Genomic DNA, 5,004 nt, shown 5'->3' with positions numbered 1-5,004 from the left:
CATTTTGCTACCATTAGCTAAGCTTAGCTTTCAGAGGTTTTCTCATAGTATTTAGTGGGTATGAGACCTTCCTGAATGCAATTAAGATCAGCTCCTGTATCAATCAGAGCAATGACTTCAAGTTTGAAGTCTTTGTTGATGATAAGGGTAACTTTAGTATACCATTTTTGAAATGAAATGTGACTCAAAGTTTGGAGTTTTTAAGAAGTTTCAGAATATTTTGAATCTGCCGAATGAGCAGAGGTTCCTTCATCAGAGGATTCAGAAGATTCTTTTCCTGTAAAGGAAAAGGTAGAATTTTGCTTTAATTCCTGAATATCATTTTTCAAAACTTGGTGATCTGTCTTGAGATTTTTAATCTCAGTTTTTATTATGTTAATTTCTGTTTGAAGGTCTTGGATAATAACTTCTTTTGGTTTGTTATTAAACCTTTCTAAAGTTTTATATAGACTAAAATTAGGTTTACTAATTAGTGGGGCTTTAGGTTCTGAGTTGCCTAATAATACCTTAAGTTTTTTAAGATATAAGGTTTTTAACTCAGGGTCATCTACCTTACTAATTAAATCAATAAGTAGATGTTCTGGTTCATCATTTTTTGTGAGGACATTAAGTGACTTACTAGGATTGCAGCAACTATCTTTACATCCTAGTGTAATATTGGGAGAACTAGGAGAAGTATCAAATGACTAGGAAGAGGAACCAACTTCTGGATCACTACTACTGTCATTAGTATCTTTTAACTCAAGAATTTGGTAAATGGATTCTTTAATTTCACTAGGGATTTGTAACTGATTGATCTTTGTGTAATACCTCGATATTTTAAAAGATTTATTAATTGTGATTAATTAATTTTATTTTATTTTTAATTGATTTGTTTGATTTAATTGAAATTAATTGCTTTTATTTTGTTTTTAAATGATTTGTTTTTATTTAATTGAGTGTTATGATTTAATTGTCTTATTTGTATTAAACTATATTTCGCGATTATGTTTGATGAATTGGTGTGATGTTATGATTTGTGGAATGTTATGATTGAATTGTTGATTTGTAATGTGTGTATTTATGCTTGTGTGAATTGATTGTTAATTGTTTTGTAATTATTAAATTTAATTTAATTATTTTATTTATTTAAATTAATCGGGTTGGGCTTAAGGAATGTTGAACCAAAGGATATGGTCTTGGGTTGGAATGAAACCTTATTAGGTTAATTAATAAAGGCCTATGATTATTTTATTATTTAAATGATTAGTTTTGGTATAATTATAAATATATATATATTTAATTATATATATAAATATAATTAATTAATACGTTTTACGGAAGGATATATATATTTATGGATATATATATATATACATAAATGACATATGATTTAATTAATCAATGATTAATTATGGGAGATATATATATGTATTTGTGATATAATATATGGTTATATATATTATATTATTTAAAGAGTATTATTTTTATTATTTTATTTGGTAATCCTATTACGAATAAGATTTAAGTTTTTATGTGTATAAATAAACACATAAGGCTTTAGGGTTAAAAGTTTGATACGTTAGAAAAATAAGAGAGATAGAGAGAGAGGAAGAAGAAGGGCTGACAAGGAGAAGGTCGGATCCGAAAAGGAGGATGTCAGAATTGGAAGAGATAATTAAAGCTTGAAGCGCCGGTTTCGTTTCGAAACCTTCAGGCGAGTTCTTCTCTAACTTTCCTCTTAGAACTCATAAGGATTTCACCTTGAGTATCAATGTGTAGATTAAATTTATTTGTTTAAAATAATGTTTAGATTGGAATAATTAAAATTATAAATTATTATAATTATTTTTTGGATTATTAGAATATAATTGATATATATAGGTGTTGTATATATATTTTAAAATCAATCTATAGGTGGATCTGTGACTCAAATAGGTTAATTAGGGTTTATAGTACTTCTGGGAATTTTCTAAAATTTTGTAGAATTTTCTGGTATTTTTATATATTTTTTTAGAAATTTATTTGAGTTATATTCTTATTTTTGGAGTATTATATATATATACACACACACACATATATGAGGCTGCTGTGTGAATCGGCGCATCCACCATGGGCGAAGATTCGGTGCGATCCGGTGTACAAAGCTTGCAGTGTGCTTAGATCAGAACCATTCCATAGTCCTGATGAATAATGGAAGATCTGGTGCGGGCGTGTATAAAGGAAAAGGATACACACGCTGATCTGAGCCGTAGGTAGTGTTGATGGATTGTGGATTGATTAGGTGTGGTGCAGTACATGGAGATCTGGTGCCCATAGGCATCTAAACCATTGACTTGGTCTAGTCAATAGGATTATTATTCAATGTAGCGCGGCTCACCAGAAGGAGGAGTATAAGCTAACCAGAGGACGCCACCTCACGCCAGGTGTGTAGCTGGCGCGTGGGAGCTTGTGTAGGCGCGTGAACACGCTTGCTAGTAAAGGGAAGCGCGTGGAAGCGCGTTTGGGTGTTATAGGCGCGTGTGGCGGCGCGTGATGGCGCGTGGAGATGCGTGTGATGTCCCGAAAAACTTTTGTGGGTGCCGGTGATGTCCCAAAATTTATTTCAAACTTCTTAATGTTGAAATTAATCATTAAAGGATTTATTTTAGATGTTTTAGCGCTGTAGGATGCTACTTCAATATTTAGTTGCGTTTAATTGGTGTAATTATAATTAGTTAATTAATTGGTTATGGAAGGAAGCGTATATATATATATATATATATATATATATATATATAGATATATTTATATATGAATTATTTGTATGTGATAAGTATGGAAGGAGGTATATATATATATACTTATAAATATATATATATGATTTTAAATAATCAAGGTTGATTACGGGAGGTGTTGTACATATAATTATATTAAATAATATATGTGGATAGGTATATATATTATTTAAGATGATTATTATTATTATTATTATGTAATATATATCTGGATAGGCGGGTTATTAAATTAGTGATGTGCTTATAATCTGCACGACATGTATATGTATGAATTAATTATCGTTGGGTCTAAAGTTGGTACATGGTTGAATTGTAAGCATGAATAAGTTTCCATCGATGTAAATATAATGCTTAAGTTTATGTATGAATAAAATAGATACATAGGAAGTATGGATGAGTTGTCAGTTTAAAAATATAAATATATATGTTTGTGGAGGCATGGTTGAATTGCCAATGTATAAATATACATACACGGAGGCATGGTTGAATTGCCAATGTATAAATAAATATACTTGTGGAGGCATGGTTGAATTGTTAATATATAAATAAAAGTATTTGTAATGGCATGGTTGATTTGCCAAAGCGTAATTACATTGCTATGTGTTAGATGATTAAAATATCATCTATGGTTGTTGTATGTATAGATTGGATTAGGATTAGATATTCTTAAATGAGAATAGTTTAGTACTTACTAGTTAGTGTATTATGTTATATTAATAAAATAATATTGGGGAAGACATGGATAATTTGTCAAAGGTTGGATTTTGGATATGTGATTTAAATAATTAAAATCATTATCGGGATGGGATTAAATAGAGTATTCCTTTTATTATAATTTATTGTTTAAATTATTAATCAACTGATTAGGATGGAATTCAGGTTAAAGGAGTTTCTTTTTAAAAGAAATGGTGGATTGGTCTACGTATGTTTATTATTTTAATCATTGTTTAATAGGTTTGGAAATTTAATAAATCTATTAGTGGATGTGATTAGTGTAGTATATATAATTGTATATATATATGTATATCATGCTATATTAAAGTTAAATTCTTTATTAGGTTGGATTTTGATCAGAGATGATCTACTTATTAGTTTTCAGAGGTCTGGTAGAGAGAACTTACTCGTAGGGTTTAACCCACGATTTATTTTTCAGGTTATTAGAAGTTCCAGTCTCGAGGTTGAGGATCCGCAGCTGGGAGACTGTTATTCATCTATTCATCTTGTATACTTTTAAGTAGTATTGGATTATTAGATAATGTTTTAAGGGGTCCTTGGGTTATGGAATTCCCGAGTTGTAATTGTTGGAGAGTTATTAATTAATAGAAATTATTATTTATTAGTTTTTCTTTAGCGTATTATTTATTCTTTTTATTTCTTTTTGTACTCTGTACTTGTTTAAATACTTTAATTGTTTTGATATTCCTTAATTTTGTTCGTGGATTTGATCAACCCGTGTTCCGAAATTAGGGGGTATCACAGTTGGTATCAGAGCACTCCAGGTTCAAGTGTCCCTAGGGTGTCTTTCGTTGTGTGACTTCCGCATTGTGTACTCTTTTATTTAGAGCTTATGTTTAGGATTCATTGTATTCTAAATTCGATTCGTTAGTGCGTTCTGAAGTTAAATCGTTTAGTCTTATCAGTAAATCGTATGACATCGATTTGGAAGGTATTTGAGGAGGAAAGAGCATCAGTGCCAAGATCGTATGCTAAATCAGTACGTAGGAAACAATATTTAATGTAGAAACTGATTGAATGTCATAGACTAAAAAGGTCGATAGTTTACGTTCATATAGTAAACACAGATGCGAGATAGAGTAGATAACTGAATTGTAAAAAGTTATTACTTCTACACTCAGTATTGTTCTAGAAGGATGAATGTAGTTGCAAAATTGGTTTTTAAGTTCTGTTTTTAGGATTGGGGTGTTCTAAGGTTATTTAGATCAAATTAGGTGATTTATATGGTTGAAATAGACTAGCTAAAATCTCAGAAGGCATAATATACATTAATATGCTAAGGACTTAAATAATATGGAATTTTAATTAACTTACATGTTGTGAATGAAGGATTTAGTTGCTTAATATTATTCAAGCAATTTCAATTTATATTTCAATTTATAATCATATATTAGCATATAATATAATCATGTATTTATCGGATTTATATTATGCTTACTTCTGGTTTATTTGATGTATAATTATATATCTTGTATGAATTGTGGGTTTTATAGATTTATGCACCATTAATATA

The sequence above is a fragment of the Cornus florida genome, unplaced genomic scaffold (assembly GCF_030987335.1).
Source record: "Cornus florida cultivar Cherokee Brave unplaced genomic scaffold, ASM3098733v1 CherokeeBrave_3.0.0_Hap2_Chr08, whole genome shotgun sequence".
In the NCBI taxonomy this organism is placed as follows: domain Eukaryota; kingdom Viridiplantae; phylum Streptophyta; class Magnoliopsida; order Cornales; family Cornaceae; genus Cornus; species Cornus florida.
Note: the sequence above shows the minus strand (reverse complement) of the source record.